This window comes from Talpa occidentalis, unplaced genomic scaffold (genome assembly GCF_014898055.3).
Source record: "Talpa occidentalis isolate TD23 unplaced genomic scaffold, MPIMG_talOcc4v2.1 talOcc4.9, whole genome shotgun sequence".
Lineage (NCBI taxonomy): Eukaryota > Metazoa > Chordata > Mammalia > Eulipotyphla > Talpidae > Talpa > Talpa occidentalis.
In genome coordinates, this window is record NW_023605305.1 from 109,513,218 (window position 1) to 109,532,064 (window position 18,847).

An 18,847-nucleotide genomic window follows, 5' to 3' on the forward strand; every position below is an offset into this window, starting at 1 on the left:
ACCAGAGCCAGAGCAGGTAGCAGAAGAGGCAGACCGGCAAAATACACTGCTGAGGGGAGCAGCGGGCAGCAGGAGAGGTCTGCGCACCATGTGAGACCATCACCCCGTGGCCGGGGATTGAACCGGCGCTGCAGAGGCTGCGGGCAGCTTCGCAACCCAGCGTTCAACCGCTGCGCCACCAGGGGAGGCCCTTAATTATTTCTTACTAAGAAAACATTTCCTCTACTCATAAACCTTTAGGAACTCAAACTACTTAGCACAGGTATCAAGGCCCAAGCTAGCAACTCACCTGTCCCCAGGATCTCCTACCTGCACAACAGCCATAATGGAAGAGACACAGGTTTTCAGGATGGACAGTCTGGGAGCAATCACCCTTGCACTGATTAGCTTTCTGCACACTCTTAAGCAAGTTACTTTGATTTTTGACATATCAGTTTTCTCATCTGTAGTGTGAGAAGAATAATGTCGACCTCATAGGGTTTCGAGGACAAAGTGACCTAAGTGCCTCACAAAACATCCAGTACATTGAAAAACATATTTTTACTTTATCCTCCCTGCCATGCCTTCAATTGTAGTTATGGTGTAACAGGGTGGTCCCCAGGAAAGGGGGAGGTTCCGGGTTCCCTGCCCCACCCAAATGGAGGGTGGAGCTGAGCAGGGAGAGAAGAAGCTGCAGAGGAGACTGAGAAGGAAGGAAGCAGGATGGAGCCAAAAGGAGACCTGGAGGAGGCGCATGGAGCCGAGAGACACGTGAAGAAACTGCGCTTGCCTTTTGGTCGTGGACTGGGTGACACAGATGTGGGTGAGACCCGTGGAAGTGACAATGGCAGCTTTTATCTTGATGTTGATTTTGCTCTTTTCCTTCCAGGCTTGTCTGGTTGTTTCTGACCCTTTTCTGTGGGTCCCCACTGGAAGGTGCTTTAGACTTGTGGCAGGCTTTGGGGCCTTGCTCTGGGCCAGTCCCATTTGGATGGAGTTTTACCCACGAGGGGACCAGTAACTTTGGGTGCTTGATTTAGAAACTAGATTCTTTGCCTTTTCTGTTTTGTTTCCTAGTTGCATTAAAGTTCCTTCCCATTAAAGTCTCATATGTTTTGTGTTGATGCGTCAGATGGCAGAACCCATTTAGAATAGGCAGATTTGCGGGGTCTGGGCTGCCCCCTCCCTGCCCTGTAACAATGGGAGAGTGAGTGGTTGACATTCCTGGTGCATGCCCTACACAGTGCCATTGGCTAAGCCTGTCTTGCAGGTCTAGAAAAGTCTGTTGAGAGATTGGTTAATGAAGACATTTCTTGGTAGGGAGGTTCCTGGAGTCAGGTCTTGCCAGAAGGATGGTTAGCTGAAGCAGCCAAGGATACCTGTGTCCAGATGGAAAAAAAGAGAATAGGATCAAATCACAGCAAGCTCAAATGCTGAGCAGTTTTAACTGTAAAATCCTAAGGGCAAGCTCAAAGCACAACAGAAGAACAAGTGGCAGGTCACAGGCCCAGGGAGTCCAAAGATGTGTGCAGAGCAGAGCACCTGGGCTGACAGTCCAGGACATTCCATTGTGCGGAGACAAAGGGCCAGACACTGCACTTGATCTGGTTCTGGGTCCTCCTTTCATACCAGCTCTACAAATCAAGCCCGGATCAGTCCCTGACTTCTTGTCAACTCCTACCCTGGAGAAATGAACCACATAGCTGGTGTCACTACATAGTTCAGCCTCTGGCATCCTCAACATTACTTGTCACCTCCTCAGTCCAGGCCCTCTTCTGTGCCTCACTGCTTATTCAAAACTTAAACGACCTCCAACTCTCACATTATGAAAGCCTAGGGAGATGCCTGAGCACTACGGGTACCAGGCTGCCCTACCTTGAGGGGACTCTCTTGGACCGAAGGGACAGGTCTGCTCAACCAGCCCTTCCCCTGAGGTGGCAGCAGAAGAGACCTCAGCGCTGTCAGAAATCCAGGGCTAATACTTAGCCTTCCCAACCTTGTCTCTCTGGGCTCTCCAGCCTCCTGCTCTGCGCTCAGCAAACTCCTCTTACGTTCTCTGCATCTGTTCTGAAAGTCCCTTTCACCTTTCTTTCCTAAGGTGACAATGGGCTCGCCTCTGAGTGCTTGGATCTCTCAACACTCTCAAGCAGAGGCCATTTCTCTCCCCCAACCCCTCATGGTAAAGAGGTGGAATTAAAATCCCTTTATTCTCTTTGCTGACCCATAATACTGTTAAAAAATAAAATTCACAAATTTAGTGATCTGATTGGCTTTATTAAATGATTCATGAACCAGGCAGCATCTCATCCAGATACTGCAAGGGAGACACAAAATGGAGGTTATTTGTAGATAGAAAGAGGGTGAAACAAGGTTATTAGCAAAATAAAAGATTCTTTTTCAGGTAAAGTCACCTGTCAGGGGAAAGTAGAGGGGTCTTATCATGCAGATGACCTGCTCTTGCTGGTTGGGAAACTCCAGATTGAAGACATAGGATAACACTTTTGGGAGAGGTTGAAACTGCAGTAGGAATTAAGTCTGGATGGAGGCCCAACCTGAGGGACTCCATCTTGGGCCTATTTTTTTTTTCTATTTTTAATTTGATTATTAACCATTCTTTCCTGGGAAAATCTCTCCTTTTGAAGTGTCTGCCACCAGCTACAGCATCCTCTCCCCCTCTTCATTTAGCAAGACTGAGTCACTGATTTAGTTTTCTGCTCCTGTAGAACACTGTCTTCCTTCTGAACGACTTCAGTATTCTGGCTTCTCGGTTTCCTTCTTCTCCTGTCCAGAGATCTTATTTCCCTGTACCTCACCATCCTGTCTTTGCCAGAAATTACGCATCTGAAATCTCAATGCTGAACCTTCATTTCTCCAGGTTATTTGCTCAAGTATCTCCAGTGCTGGTAGTTTACTATTCATAAACCCTCTCCAAGCTTCTCTTCCCACATTGACCCGGTTGAATCCTGTGATTCATCAGTTTAATATCACTCCCTTGCTGTCTTCTCATGTAGATACTTGCCTTGAAAACTCCAATCTGGATAAATCATACTATCTATCTACACATTGCCAGCGCTGGAGCAGCTGGGACACTGGTGAAATCCAACCAGTTGACTGGCTTCATTTTAGATTCATGATCTCATACATCATTATCATACATCCAAATGGCTTCCTTACCACTGAGCAATCCTCTTCTGTTTTTCTAGTAGGCTTGGTTTCCTCTTCTCTCTTTCATGGCTTTCCCCTCCCACCTACACTATTGTATACCAATAAATCCTGTTAACTCCACCTTGAAACATACTTCAAATTGTCCTTTCACCATCTTCACCTCTCTTACTTTTATCCAAGCAACCTTTGTCTCTTGTCTAAGTTATGACAATAACCTCTTATATGTCCTCTTTGCTCCCAACATTGACCCCTCCGGTCTCCTAATATATTGTGTAATCCCCACAGCAGGCAGTACATAGATCATTTTACTTCTCAGCTCAAATCCTCCAGTGACTTTCCAGCTCACTTTGAGGAAAAACCCAAGCTCTTATAGTGGTCTGCCTTACTCACACAACCTCCCGCCATCTCTCACACCTCGTTTTCTATCCTCCGGGGACACTGGCCCTCTTGCAGTTACTGCAATGTACCCAGTAAACACAGAGATTTTCACCTAGATACCCACCTGGCTTCCCCACTTCCTTCAAGTTCTTGCCCAGTGACGCTATTCTTGTTTATCTTATGTAAAATTGCAACCACCACCTGCCCTTCCTTAATTTTTCTCCATGGGGCTCTTACCACTTTTTTTTTCCAAAAGATTTATTTTTATTTATTTATGCATACAAGAATGGGGGTGTAACCCAGAGATGTGGGGGGGGGTGAGAGGATTCACCAGAGACAGAGTGGGGAGCAGAACAGGCAGATCTACTGAAATACACTGCTGAGGGGAGCAGCAGGCAAGATAGGAGAGGTCTGCTGCGCATGTGGGTCAGCTCCCTGGCTGGGATTGAACTCATGTTGCAGTGGCTGGTGATAGCTTGATTGCACTGAGATTTTAACCCCTGTACCACCAGCAAGGCCCTCTGACCACTTTTTAAAAAATATTTTATTATATATAATTCTTACATCATTTTTCATATTTGCACAATGTATGGATTTTCATTTTGGTTATATTCCCCATACAATTGCATCCCCCCTTATTTTGACCCTAATCCTTCCTCTCCCCACACCTCCCCCACCCCGTAATGTGTCTCTGGTTTATAGTTGCTTGTTGATTTTGAGTTTTACTTTGTATTACACAGAATATCATTTATTTATTGAGGTTAGCTTGTGTCTCACTGTACTAGAATGTGAACTCCAGGACTTTTTTTTTTTTTAGTCTGTTTTGCTCACTGTTGCATCCCCACTGTCCAGAATACAAAATAGGTTTTTAATAATAATCTTTGCTAGAATGAGTCAATGAATAAATCTGAAGGAATGATGGATTGCACATCCTTTAGGGAATCCTCCCTCAATAAATACTATTTCTCTCAATCAGGAAATAAAGTAGAGCTCTTAGCTCCCCAGGACTGAACTACTGAAGCTTAGTTTGGCAGACCCTTTATAAATATAATCTCTATATCTTGCAATTATGAGAAACTAGTGTCCATAAACTGATTTATTTAATTGTTCATCCACCAAATATTTATTCAATACCCACCAAGTGCAAAGCATGTGTTCTAGACATTAGGGATATAAAATAATCAATAACAAGACAAAAAATGTCCTGCCCACTTGGAACTTATATTCCAAAGGACATATACACTACACATAAACACACACAGTGCTAAGGGGAAGATAAAACTGGATATTGGGGATGGGGAGCAGCTAGATACAGTCTAGGAAGGTGTCTCTCTGGAACTGACACTGAAGATGAGACGAAAGGAGCCAGCCAGGTAAAGATTAGGGGTGCCATTGGTGTAGCCCACTGGGAATAAGCTCTGTGCCCAAAGAACATCAGGAAGATCATGTGTTGGGGGAAGATGAGGTAGACGTGAGCTCAGAGAGGGAAGCACATGTTGTCTCAGAAGTGACTTGTAGGTTACAGTAAGAAATTTGGGGTTTTTTTTTTTAATTTTTTAAAAAGATTTATTTATTTATGCATACAAGAGCTGGGGTACAGGCCGGAGATGCGGGGTCGGGGGCGGAGAGAGGATTCACCAGAGACTGATCGAGGTACACTGCTGAGGGGAGCTGTGGGTGAGAAAGGAGAGGTCTGCTGCACCATGTGGGTTGCTCCCTGGCCGACTGGGAATCAAACTAGTGCTGCAGTGGCTGTGTATTGCTTCATAATGCTGTACTTAACCCTTTGCGTCACCAGGGAGGCCCAAGAAGTTTGAGTTTTAGTTTTAATGGAATAGGAAGCTATTGGAGTTCTTCAAAGTGGGGGAATAAGTTGACCTGATGTATAGTCTAAAAAGAAATAGGTGGATGATGGGACCAAAACGAAAACAGGAATGCTACTTAGCAGGCTCTTGCAGTGATGAGAAATACTGGTGAACTGAATCGGGATTTTGGGAAGAAAGGGCTCTGTATGTGTTTGGGTACAATTCTGTTGGTTACCGCTTTCACACAAGCAGCTGCAGGGAGAAAGGTATAATTTTCTTCCACCAAAACTTTCACAAAAATGTATATATTATATATATAACTGTGTGTGCATGTGTGTGGGGGTGTGGGGGTGTGGGTGTGTATCCACACATATTATATAGAAACACATATTTGGGGAAATGAAGAAGAATAAAATAAGTGTTTATTTACAATACAAATAACTGGAATATTTTATGAATTAACACTATTCCCTAACAGGCATGTTTTATAACTATGTACTTGAGAGGAAAAAACATGTTTTACTTGCTTTGGAGTCAACACAGGCCTTGGGGTTAGAGGTTACATTTCCTGAGAGACTAGGACACTTCAGTAAAAATATTTCATTTATCAGAGAATACTTATGCTTTTATTTCAATTATTATGAAGTTTTAACTGTAAGATTTAATGGAAAATATTAGTCCTGATCTTTGGACAACAAAGCATTGCCAAATTCAGCCTGAATTGGGTCTTCTTTTTTTTTTTTTTTTAATTGTGTATTTACTTTTACAGGCATGGCCTTTCTTCAAACTCTCATCCCACCAAAGTCATCATTTCTGCTGGGACCCAGTCCCCAAACTGTCCTATTCTGATGCGACAATCAAAACTAGCAAGAGTGGGACTTGAGGGCAGGCAAGTTAGATTTCCATCCACAATCACATACCACACTGTTCAGCCCAACAGCCAGGTCTGCTTTGGTGGGGAGGAGCAGGTAGGAGCGAGGCAGTGAGGAGACTAAGCCAGTTCACAACACAGAGGAGGAGCCTTTGCCAGGAAAAGGGGAGGACTCACTTGGCTGATTTTCCTGGGAGTGCTCCTAACATACACGGACTCTTTGCTTCTCAGTTCTATAAACTCATCTCCTTCCTGCGTTTATGTACAATCTCACAGCTCTCTGGCAGCTTAGCATCGACTCAGAACCAGTTTTCCCCAGGAAGTACGTGTCATTCTTAAGAGCTCATGTCCCTCATGTGTGATAATATAAGGGCAAACAGGTTCTTCCTGCTATCCACAAATAGAGCCTTCCTATGGAACCTTCGGAAGGCGAAATGGCAGAATCCTGCTATCCACAAATAGAGCCTATCCACAAATAGGTGAAATGGCAGAAAGTGAAGAAGCAATTACTATTGATTTATGTTAAAAAACTTCCAGCTTTCCCAGATCCCCCAAATAATCAAATCACACTTTTAAAAAAAAAATCAACATATAGTAAAAAAAAAAACCAAAAAACACTTAAAAAATTAACATACAGTTAAAGCAAAAATGGCTCCTGTGCCCCTCCCTGGCCTGGTTCCACCAACCTGGGAGTCCCACTTTATTTCTGTTCCTTTTCTCCTCAATAAACTTTTTCTTTCCCTAAATGAAAGAAGGAAGGAAGGAAGAAAGGAAGGAAGGAAGGGACATAAATACACGGCCTGTGTAAAATAGTGTGGGGGTGGGGGTGTTGGGGAGGGGAAGAGGTTACTGGGGTCACTTCGGCTGTTTGGATTGGCTGCCTCTAGAATGGCTGCTGTAAAACAAATGCTGAACAAGTGAGTTTTACCTTTCACCTTTTGTTGTAAAAGCAAAAATCCTCTTTGGATTTCTTTCAGTGAGCACAAGCAAATACTGAGGTAGGCCTTTCATGAAAGCCAATTGGCATAATGTGGACTTTCAGGAAGTAGGCGATATCTGTATTTATTTTGTTCATATTATGCATGAAAAATTGAATTACTAAAAACGAAAAGCAGGGGCCTCCCCATGACGCAGCGGGTTGAGTGCCGCTCTATGAAGCTATCTGCAGCCTCTGCAGTGTGGGTTCGATTCCCTGCCGGCCAGGGAGATACCCACATGGCGCGGCAGACCTCTCCTGTCTTGCCCGCTGTGTTTTTGGTCATCTGCTCCCCTGTTCTGCTCCCCACTCTGTCTCTAGTGAATTCTCTCACCCTCCCGTGCCTCTGGCCTATACCCCAGTTCTTGTATAAATAAAATAAATCTTAAAAAAAACAAAAACAAAAAGCATCTCACTGTTGGTCCAGTACCATCTTCTTTACATTCCTACTCGGTCAATTGAGACACCTAGAGGCTTCCATAGTAACCACCAGACAGTTGTCTTAGGTTGCTCAGCGCTTGTTATATGGTGTGAAGGCCAACCTCACAGACTTGTGATCATTATTCCTAATTCATCTCTTTAACTTAGCTTTTGAGACCCTTGAGGACAGGGAATGTGCTTAATTCATCTTTTTGTTCTGGCCAACTCAGTACCTGATATTTATTACAGTCACTAAATCTTGGAAGAAATGGGGGAAAAAAGTCCTATTCTAATCCCAACCATGCATGTTAGATTTGTCATTCATGAAACCATTTAAGGGGCAAGAACAACTTATTCCTGTGAGGAGTGACAGAGCAGTCAGTCACTCAGATCATGGCTCCTTAGAAGTAGCTGAAGAGGATGGCACAGACCCAGGCAGCTTCTTTGGTTGCAGAGAGTTGAACATGAGAACTGACCAGAACAGATTCCGTTATCCAGGCAAACCAAACCACACTTCCCAGTTTGCCAGTCACCGCTCATACTATGAAAAATCCTATGTAGGAAACACATCACTTCTGCCACCACTCTGCCATTCAAATTGCTCTCACCAAGATCAACAGTGGCCCTTCTAATGCCAAGTCCACTAGCACTCTTCAACCCTATTCTCCTTTTTATCTCAGAACCTCTGGACACTACACATGAGTATCTTCTGCCAGGAAACCTCTTCATTCTCTCCTGTTTCAGTCAAGACTGGTTGTGGCTGCAAATAACAGAAAAATGTCTTAACAGTAGCTTTAAACCTAAGAATATTTATTTACTTAAAGTCCAGAAGTGGGCAGTTTCAGGTTCTCTGAGTTCAGGCACGTCATCAAAGACACACTCTTTCTATCCGTGTCCTCTGCTGTACTCAGCATGTGACTGTGTGTCTTTTTTTTTTTTTAAAAGATATATTTTATTTATGCATGCACGCAAGAACTGGGGTGTAGGCCAGAGGTATGGGGTGGGGGTGTGTGAGAGGATTTCCCAGAGACAGAGTGGGGAGAAGAACAGGCAGATTGACTGAAATACACTGGAGGGGAGCAGCAGGAGAGACAGGAGAGGTCTGATGCACCATGTGGGTCAGTTCCCTGGCCAAGGGTCAAACTCATGCTACAGTGGCTGGCAATAGCTTGGTAGTGCTGAGACTTAACCCTTGGGCTACCAGGGAGACCCCTTTTTGTCTTTATCTATGCTGTTGCATTTGTGGTCACAAGAAGGCCAGGCCTTGTATATTCATTTCTTTGTTTCAGAAAGAAGACAGAGGCAAGAGTAAAAGAATTTCTACTTCTCAAGGTGTTTTTTTATATATCGAGAAAAAATTTCCAGGAGCCTTTAAGCAGACTTTTCATATTTCAGTAATCAGAACTAAGTCTTCTGTCCATCCCTAGACCTATCATTGGCAAAGAGGCATGGGCTATTCTTCAACAGACTCTTCTACAGAAAATGAAAATAAGGTTGATGGAAAATAAACAGTTTCTTTAAAAAAATAAAGAAATGGGATCAATAGGATTGGTTTAGATCAATTGTAATTTATTCCCTGATTTGGAAGAAAGACCTTACAGTTCTTGGAACCAAAGAATCCTCCTTCTTATCTGAATAAAACTGGTATTATATTAATAAGGAAGAAATAATACAGGAAATGACTTTTGAATAAGTATGAGAGAGACTGACTTAATTATTTTGAAATCAAATCTCCTGGGCACATAGCTAGATTGCATCATCCTCTAGCCTCTCTGGAGCTAGCAGCATCCAGTTGCTGAGTTCCCAACAAAGTAATGTGTGCAGAGTGGGTGTATGTGTTTGTTACCTCCAGGCCTGGCCTATAAAAACTTCCCACACAATCATCCATATTTTCTAGTCCTTTTTTTCTGGACAGAGGCAAAGAATCCAATAGAGAAATCCAAGCAAAGAATGGAGAAGACACAAGACTCTGGTTGGAAGGTGCCTGTATCCCTGAAGGACTTCATGGAGCTGAGTAACCCTCTAACCCCTAGTACTGCAAAGTTACCTGAAATCGTTACCTGAAATAGACTGATGCTATGAGCAAGCAATAAAACTTAATTGTGTTAAGTCACTGAGCTATGGGGGTTGTTTGGTACACAGGGGTGGTTAACCCTAACTATTCATTGAACAGTCAATGAACAATGCCTGCCACATTCCCCTTTGCTACCACCACCATAAATGAGCCTTGGAAGGGAAAAATCCACCATAAATGAGCTTTGGAAGGTACCTCATTCTTGCAATGCAGAAACTGTCCACTAGGGTTGACATTCACACCCAAGGTCACAAGCATCCTATAAGACATCAATGTGGACTTAGAGCCCAAATCTGTTTTCTAATACAATTCACTATAAAAGGAACTAGGACTCAGAGAAATGACTGATTCTAGGGCTGGTCTTGAAGGACAAGATCAGTTCAAAGCATGGAGACATGTTAAAAAACAAAAACAAAGGAGCTTGAAAAGGCCACTGCAGGCTAAATGTGGGCAATTTTAGCACCAAAATCATTAAGGACAGTAAGGAATTATAAACCATTGAAAAACACAGTAGTCCATGAGTCTGTATCATTAAGGAACAAACAACTTCATGGTTAATTAAGTAATAAGAGATAAGGGAGACGTGGTATAGGCAAGAATCATTGATGGATATTAAATCTGTGGGAGCATGTTTAATGGGAAGCAGAATATTTGCATGATCTAAGGTTTCTTTCCACAGATTCTTTATTATTACAAGGAAAAAATAGTAAATATACAGTGGAGAAATTAGACCCCTGGTCAAAGTGATTAAAATTGTCACCCAATGAGGAACAGAGACTTCATCTGCCTTTGGGTATGATATCCTGGGAAAGTAGATCATTAATGTAGCATTCTGGCCAGGGATGGATAACCTGAATCTAGTCATGAATAAACAGGAGACAAACAAACCAAACACCTGTTATAACAGGTTAATAATCATATTCAATTATTAAAAATATGGCCTATATTCTTCAAAATATTAAAGAGCTAAGGAACTGTTTTAAAGGAGACTAGAGACATGACAATCAAGTGCAAAATATGACTGTAAGCTGGGTCTTGTACATACTGGATGGGGAGAAAATGGTAAGAAGGATGTTATTAGATTTTAAAAGGGATTTTCTATGACTTGATTTTAGATCTTCACTCATGGTTTTCCAATATGTTGGCTTCTACTTGAATTCTCCTTTTCTTTCTAGCCCCTTGGCTTCACCACTTCTATAGTTTGCCTAGCTTGTTGATTCAGCTTCTAGGCCTTAAGCACTGAAGCTTCTGAGCAAGTGCCTTTTGCCTGCAACACTGAACGTAGGCTCTAGACCCGGAAGGGGTATCATACAGGATTTGCGACTGCTCTGTCTCCCTCTCTGGCTGCCCTGAGTTGTCCGGGAAGAAACTGTTCACCTTCTCTCATGTTCCCCTACTTGATCAAAGCCTCTTCCAAGTTCTCTTATTAGGCTGTTTCTAGTCTTCATCCACTTTGCTCAGTTATCGCCCTCACTGCCACGAGTTCTCTCTTTAAAGCACAGATTCCTTCACATTACCTGTCTGATTAAATCTCTAATAGTTCTTCATTGCTTTTCAAAATCTGACTCAACCTACTTTACTAATTCCATATTCTGCAGCCTCTCTGCTGCACTAAAAGCTCCCTCAGGGAATGGATCCTGTTTTTTCATCTTTGTATCTTTATTTTTTTAAAAGATTTATTTATTTATGCATACAAGAACTGTGGTACAGGCCAGAGGTGAGAGGGTGAGGGGGATGAGAGGAGTCACCAGAGACAGAGTGGGGAGCAGAACAGGCAGATTGACTGAAGTACACTGCTGAAGGGAGCAGTGGGAGAGTCAGGAGAGGTGTGCTGTGCCATGTGGGCAGCTCTCTAGCTGGGAATCGAACTCATGCTGCAGTGGCTGCGGATAGCTTCATAGGTTGCGTGTTAATCCTTTGCGCCACCAGGGGGGTCCTTCTTTGTATCTTTAATTTCCAACATAGTGTCTGGTACACAGAAGATTCTCAACAGATATTTGAAGAATGGACACATGAACTTCAGGTACACGAAACTTGGAAACTTCTCTGACCATACAATGCTCAAATACCATCTTTGAAAGTCTTCCCTGATTCCATCATTAAAGTCTCATCATACATAACTCCATGCATTTCCCCCCCATCTAGACAGCAAACTATCTGTCTTATTCATCCTGCATCTGATTTAGTGTCTAGGAGAGTGCCTGGTATAGAGCATGCACACAAGCAATTTGTTGGATGGAAGAACGATACCAGAGAGGGGAAAATACTATATTTAATGATGATTTCTATGTAGTGAGAGACCAAGAAAATGATCTAAGAAAAGTGAAAATACAGAGATCAACAACTATAAATAAATAACTTATAAAGAAGTAAATTAAGTAGTCAGACGACGACATAGAACTGAACAATTAGAATAAAGTGGGGGTCAATCAGGAACAGCTCCCTTAAGGAGAATTTTGAAACATTTTGAAAAGAGAAAAGGGACTTGGAAAAAGAGTTGTTTAGAAGCAAGACATCAAGTTGGGCTGAACCAAAGCATGATATGCAGTTAAGTGTGTTTAAAGCAGTCTTTTTGAACAGGATCTGTTTTACCTTTAGAGATCAGCTTCTGCTGTTTTTCCTGGCTCCCCAGGCAGGCATGTTCACCCACTCTCTTTGTCTTGATGTTTTCCAGGTCAGTCCAATGTAGGACTTTATGTTCTCTAAGTTTCTGTGAAAATAAGGAACAAAACTGCCCTGTGGGACTGAACACTTTTGTTAACCCTTGTCCTCTAGGGAAATAAACTTTCCTGTTCCCAATAAAACAAAACTGCTCCCAATGCTGTTGAGTCAGGAGAGAAACCCAAAGGTAATATAACCACTTCAGCACATCTTCACAAAAATGATCTTTTATTGGTGAGGAGATGGTGATCCAAAGAGGATCACCAAAGAGGTCAAGCATGTAAAACGAAGCAAGATCTGAAAAATATAACTAGGTAGCAGAGTCCTATCTTAGCCACATCTGTGGTCCTCCTCAAAGAGTACATGCAAATACCCAGGGTGCGGGACGGTCACTTTCTAGGGCTGATCATAGTACTTGCGGCCTGGAAAAAACAGATTATACTACTGTCATCTTAAAAACACCTCTCACTTTAGAAATCAGAACATTTTACGCGGTGGGAGGTACATCCGACGGTCTACACAACCTCTTGACCTTCTTGACAGTGCGAGATAGCAACTGCCTATTAGGATACCCTAGTTTCCACGCCGTATCCACTTTCCCAGAAGTTGTGTGCACAAGACATTCTTGATTACCCAGCCTTACTATCAGCTGGAAAAGGCAAGAAAATGACGGCAGCATTTGCTCATCGCTGGTTCTCAGGAGCTGGGTTCAGAGCACGCCTAGCTTCTCACTTGCAAACACAATCACAGGCTTCCCAGGCGGCGGCAGCAGAGCCCTCTCGGGGTCTCTGGGCTAGAGTCTTGGGGACCAACAGATCCCGCACACGGAGGTCCCTCCAGACGTCAATGAATCAAAGCGTAAACGGCGGGGATCCTGCCCCGCGTGGGGCTTCGCGGCTCAGCCCGGCGCGGCGCGGCCCGGCGCGGCCTCTGCGGGGGCGGGTGTCACACTGGGCGGTGATGTCACACTGGCAGGGTAACACCTTACAGCTGGACCCCCCGCCACCAGCACCTTAAAATCTCCGCGGAGTCGGCCTTGAGGACGGGGCGGCCCACCCCCCGCGGCACCCGCCCCACCCTGGCTCCCCACGGCGGCCCCCCGCGCCCCACTCCCGCGCCCACCCCTCCCCCCGGCACCATGCAGTCGCGCTGACCGCCGCGCGCGCCGCACTTCCGCCTCAGTAGGTGTCATGGCGCGGGGCGGGCGAGCAGTTCCTGCGAGGCGGGGCCGGGCGGATGGGGGCGGCCGCTCGGCGCTCGGCTCGTCGGGCCTGGCGACAACGGCGGCTGCGGAGTGAGGGGCCCGGCGGTGGCCCCGGACGGCAGCGGGAGGCCGAGGCGGGAGCGCGCGGGGCCGAGGCGGCGGCGGCGGCGGCCTGGGGCCGGGGGCGGCGCGGGCGGGAGGCTGAGGGGGCTCCCCCCGCGGGACGGGCGCGGGGCGGCTCCGGGGGGCGGGGGCCGGGGCCCGGGCCGGCTCGCGCGGGGGGTATGATGACCCGGCGGTGGGGCCCCGGATCTCGTCTCCTCCGCCGCCTCCTCTCGGCAGCCCCAGCTCGCGGCTGAGCCCCCGACACACCGGCGGTGAGTGCGGGCGGGGCGGGGGGCGACCTCCCTGCGCCCCCGAGGCGGGGCCGGGCTGGCCGCGGGCTCCCAGGGCGCCGGCCTGCGGGGGGCGCCTCCGCCGGCGGGTCCCCGCCCGGGGCCCGGCGCCCGGTCCTGCGCCCCGGCCGCTCGCGGCGCCAGGGGGGTCGCGACCCCACAAGAGCGGGGCGCTCGGGGCTGTTTTCGGGGAAGCTCCCCCCGTCTCCTGCCACTTCCCGCCTGGGCGTGGTGCTGTCCTCAAATGACAGGGTCTCCGCGCCCCGCCGGGGCCGCCCCGGGGTCGGGCTGGTTCCCGGGGTGCGCCTCTGTGTGTGTGTGTGTGTGTGTGTGTTTTGGGGGGGCCAGGAAGCGGTGTCTGGAAAGGGGGAGCGTGCGGGGTGGGTGTGGAAGCCGTCCTGCGCCCTCCACTAATGCTTTTTAATCGTCAGGTTGGTAATTTGTAATGATGGTGGAGCCTCCGCGGGACCAGCCCACCTAAAGTCTGTCTGTGCGAGGCAGAGCTAGAGGTCTGGCCCAAAGGGAAACTTTTGCTGTCGCCACTTTCCCAAAGCTTTCGTTAAATTAAAAAAAAAAAAAAAAAAAAGAAAAAAGGAAAAGAAAAAAAAGGTGAGGAAACAACCACAACTCGTGGGTAAGGCCCATGCCGTTCACTGTTTTGGGGGGGAGAGGGGCCACTTGGGGGCCCAGCAGCCCCGACCCGAGCTAGCTCCGTCTCCAGGAGCGCCTGTCTAACCTCCAGTTTGTTGTGGTGACAAACCGAGCTGTGGCCTGTGTTTATGCTGGGCGCGTGTTCTTTCCTGTTTAGGTGGGGGCCAGGGGAGGGGGGTGGGGAGAAGGGGAAAAAACAACCCAGGCTCCAGAGTGTTTTCTCCGCTTCAACCACTGACTCAGTTGTACATAGAACTCATTTTGAGGCAGCCCTAGGTGCTTTTTCGGAGTGACACATCGGGCGTTTTCAGTAATTGCATCAAAATATTCGTTTCGACTCTACAGTCCTCTCTGCCCAATGTCTTCGTTATCTTGTTTCCTGGTAACTCTGATGACTACAGCAGCGGTCCTGCTCCTGATCGAGTGGGGTTTAAATTAAGTGGCTGATGCCCTCAGCAAAACCTACAATTTTGCTCTTGTTTGTGTGAAGCTATTTTTAATTCCTGGTCTGTAGGGTTTTTTAATTATATTATGATGAGGATCATCATAGAGAATGCAAATCAGCACCAGCTTTTTTTTTTTTTTTCCATGTGTGAATCTGAAGCTTTTGGTAAGGCATTTAAAATTCTACTAACAAGTCATTTTCCCAAATAGTTGTTATTCAGCTGGAGATTTGGGGTCTTTACATGTAATTATCTCAGGGAGCTGTGTTAGGATTCTGGCACGATGGGATGATGAAGGATATCATTGACTTTAAGATACTGTTCCTGACTTGAGGATATTTTGGTAAAGTACTTGCGGTTGGAACTGGAGGCAGCCAAGTCAGGAAAGCATCTGAGGGGTAAAGTGGTGAGTGAGATCTTGTAAATATACTGACTCTGGTTGGCAAGTAGAACTTGTGCGGAGGGTATTTTCAGAATAGTTTATCCTATCTTTGGACACTGGAGTTTCATGTAGTTGATTGGTAACTTGAGGTTTAAAACCAACCAGCACTCCTGAAAGAAAAAAAAAAAGATAGGTTCAAAGTTCACAATTGGCTGGAAAATAGAATTCTTTCATTCTGTGGCTTTGTTTTTGTAAGTACAGCTCAGTCAGTGGTTGTGTTGGTAGAAATCAATGAACCAAACCTACCATGTAAACTTCTTGTGCTTGGAACTTGTGCAACTTGTTGTTAGGTATTGTAACCGGTCCTTTTGTAATTCAAAGTAATTTTGCAAACATGAGCTTCCTGATCTGCCCTTTTATTTTCATTTTCGTGGTTATTCAGGTCAGTATATCTTTTAAAGTTTTTTTCTTAGAGTCATTAATTCCTCCCCACTCTTCCCGGATATGTCATGCCTTTCTGAAGACATCAGCAGCATCGTAGTCATTCAAGCACCATTTCTACAATCACTGATGTGATTTTGGGTCCCTGTTTTTGTTTTTAATTTCCCTTTTAGTTGTTAGCTCAGCTTCCTAAATGCCTCATGTATTTTTTAGATCATAATTTGGCACTTAAAACTAATTTGCATCTGTTTTTATGTTTTCTTTTTGCTTTCTTGTGTGTGTGTGTGTGTGTGTGTCATATCACTTAAGCAACATTCTCAGCTCTTTAAAGAAGAGAAACTTATGTGTATTTCTTTTGGAATCTTTAAAGACACCTAGTACAGTGCTTTCCCAGAGTGCTTAATGAAAGAATCAGAAGACCTGAGCTCTTTGCCAGCGTTGCCGCTCATCAGCTTTATGTAAAACTTGTTTGGCTTTCTTGGGTCTCCTTTTTCCTCATCTTGGAATTAGGGGATTTTAGTTATGAGATCCCCTGAAATTTTTTTTTTTTGTCAGTGTTTTCTGCTCTAGTAAAATACATCTCTTTTTCTCTGAACCGTTCTTAATTTTTCCACATCCCCGATCATACTGGCAGAAGTCGTCTGATCCATCTGAAAGAACTTCTTCCACCTTCTAAATTATTGTTACTTTATTTAAGTCCTTTTTTCTTAGGCATTTGCTGGCTAATCTAAACTGGATCCTCTTAGTGATTATGTTTCCTACTGATCTCTGTTTTAGTTTGACATTTTCCTTGTGCTAGAAACGCCTTGAGGTAAGTGTTTCTTTATTCTAAACTTTACAGGCTTGTAGACTGTCCTGCAGACATACTAAGATGGTTCCTTTCCCCCCCCCAAAGTCCCTCCTTTCCTTTTGCTCTGTTATTACAGATTTGCCATTTCTAGAAAACCTTACGTGAGCTGCTAAAATTTAGAACAAAATATTCTGTCTAGAAAGAAAGCACCCTTCAGCCAGTTTACGAAAATATTAGAAAATTTATGATCGGAAATTACATGGAATTAAAGAGTTACTCCTTTGTGGGCTAACACCAATTGTTCCATACCCTATTTTTGCATACCAGTTGGGGACCTGGCTTGTTTCACATGAAGGAAGTACTGTAGAAAGGGGATGGGAACTTTGACTCAAAAAGTATCAAGCTTATTTTCTAATGTATCACATTACTTGGAAAACTAATACATATATTCTCTTGTAGATAAGGCAAATTTTTATCTCTTCCTGTGATTATTGTTCTAATTTAGTCCAAAAGACTTTTAAAATCCCCTTCCATGTATATATGGAGAAATTATTTGATATCTTTATGGTCATTTATTTTAGCAAACATTTGGGACATAATGTATGCTAGCCACTGCAGTCGCTGCTGGTGATCCTCCTCTGGTCTTGAACTTGTAGTTTATAAGGGAAGGCAACTTAGAATAGATCCCAAAGTGGTTCATCAGTCAGTGTGTGATCTTGCCTGGCTTCCTCTGGAGTCCTGCTTATACTGTTTCCTCACTTGAGCCCTTCTGTACTTTGTTTCAAATACCCGGAGAATGTAGCTTTGCGTTAAAGGTTCATTTTCACTGGATGGACTCCTTCTTGCCAATTACTTCTCAGCTTACTTGCTCCCTCCTTACAAGGCTTTTTATTCACTACCAAATCTGTGGTATCTCTCTCCTTCCCTCTGGCTCTCTTAGCATTTTTGTTTTCATCATAGTATTTATCATTAAGTGCTATTTCTTGGTGTGTGCATGCGTGTGTTTCCCCAATAGACAGTAAACACAAGGAAATAAGGGATCTTGTCCATCTTGAATAGCACTTTTACCCTAATGTCTAAAATAGTGCCTAACAAATATATGTTAGATGACCAATATATGTTTGTTAAATACATAAATGAAATAAGTAAGTACAAGTGTGGTAAGTGCTAAATAGTAGAGGATGCTATGGGAGTCTTTACTAGGAAACCTAACCTAGTGTGAAGTATAGGTCTGGGGAAGACTTCCTGAGTAAGTTTGTCAGTATAAGGCTGACAAAATAATAATGTAGCTGAAGGAAAATAGTTTTTCTCTCACGTAGCAGCCTGAAGTAAATGTTCCAGGTTGCGGTGGGCATCCCTGGAGGGCAGGTGACTCTGTTCTCCGTGTTCAGGGACCCTTGTTCTTTCCATCTTGTGGCTCTGCCATCCATTGGGCGGTGGCGTCTCGGTGAAAGCTGGGTCTCTGAGTTTCTGCTGGTGGAAAGGGAAGGATTGCGCCAGACTTCACACGTCACTTTCCACTAGAGGGAGGGACTGGTATAGACAGTCAAGCCATTTGCCTGGATAAAGGGAGAGTAGATTTGGAGCCAAACCAGCAGCTCTGCCATACTGGAAAAGTGAGCTTTCAGCAGAGACATGGAGTAGAAGTTAGCACAGGAGAAGGCGAAAGGGGAAAATGAAGTGCAGAAAGGGAGCGTTATGTGTGAAGGAACGAGGCAGGAGAAACCAAGGCCTGCTCTAGAAACCCACGGAAATTTAGTACTTCTGGAAGAGAGAGTGCCTGGGGGAAAGGGTAGATGAGCTTAGGCTATAAAAATAATCAGGGTCCAGATCTTATAAGGCCTGGCAATCCACATTAGTGCTTTTGTACTTTGTGCTTGGGTTTTAAGCAGGGGGGTGCAAATAAGCACTAAAAACAAAACAAAACAAAAAACTTCAGTTGTAAGTTGAAGAATGAATTGGAAGCAGCAGTCTGAAAGGGGATGCTTGAGAGGACAATTTGGGGAAGTTAGGCTGTTGAAGTAAATCGTCCGGAATTGTGCAGTTAGGGTGGAGAACCATGGGTACAGCAGAGACGCATTTGATGTTCAGGTGACAGTCTTCTTCCCAGGCTTGGTCTTGCTTTATTTTTGCAGAAAATGTGTTGTTATTTACCTGCTTTAATGATTATGAATATTCTCTATGTGTCGGCGTGCTGGAGGATAGGTACATC

General features: G+C 44.8%; 1 protein-coding gene and 1 long non-coding RNA gene across 7 annotated transcripts in view; one reads left to right on the forward strand and one right to left on the reverse strand.

Annotated features, from left to right (window-relative positions):
- Positions 1-7,586: 7,586 nt before the first annotated feature.
- Positions 7,587-13,247, reverse strand: LOC119237122 (uncharacterized). Its single transcript, XR_005123195.2, has 3 exons — positions 12,799-13,247; positions 12,261-12,378; positions 7,587-8,354 (listed from the first exon to the last, which is right to left on the reverse strand). It is a non-coding gene; the product is annotated as an uncharacterized LOC119237122 (long non-coding RNA).
- Positions 13,248-13,447: 200 nt separating this feature from the next.
- The window catches only part of HIPK1 (homeodomain interacting protein kinase 1), a 46,580-nt gene continuing 41,180 nt past the window's right edge, over positions 13,448-18,847 (forward strand). Inside the window, exons 1-2 of one of the 6 annotated variants that reach the window (XM_054691826.1) lie at positions 13,807-13,910; positions 14,360-14,537. The gene's annotated coding sequence lies outside the window, so the exon portion shown is untranslated. Of the gene's footprint in view, positions 13,511-13,793; positions 13,911-14,359; positions 14,538-18,847 lie in introns of those variants that run through there. The other 5 variants (XM_037501130.2, XM_037501129.1, XM_037501131.2 and 2 more) reach the window with 5 other exon arrangements.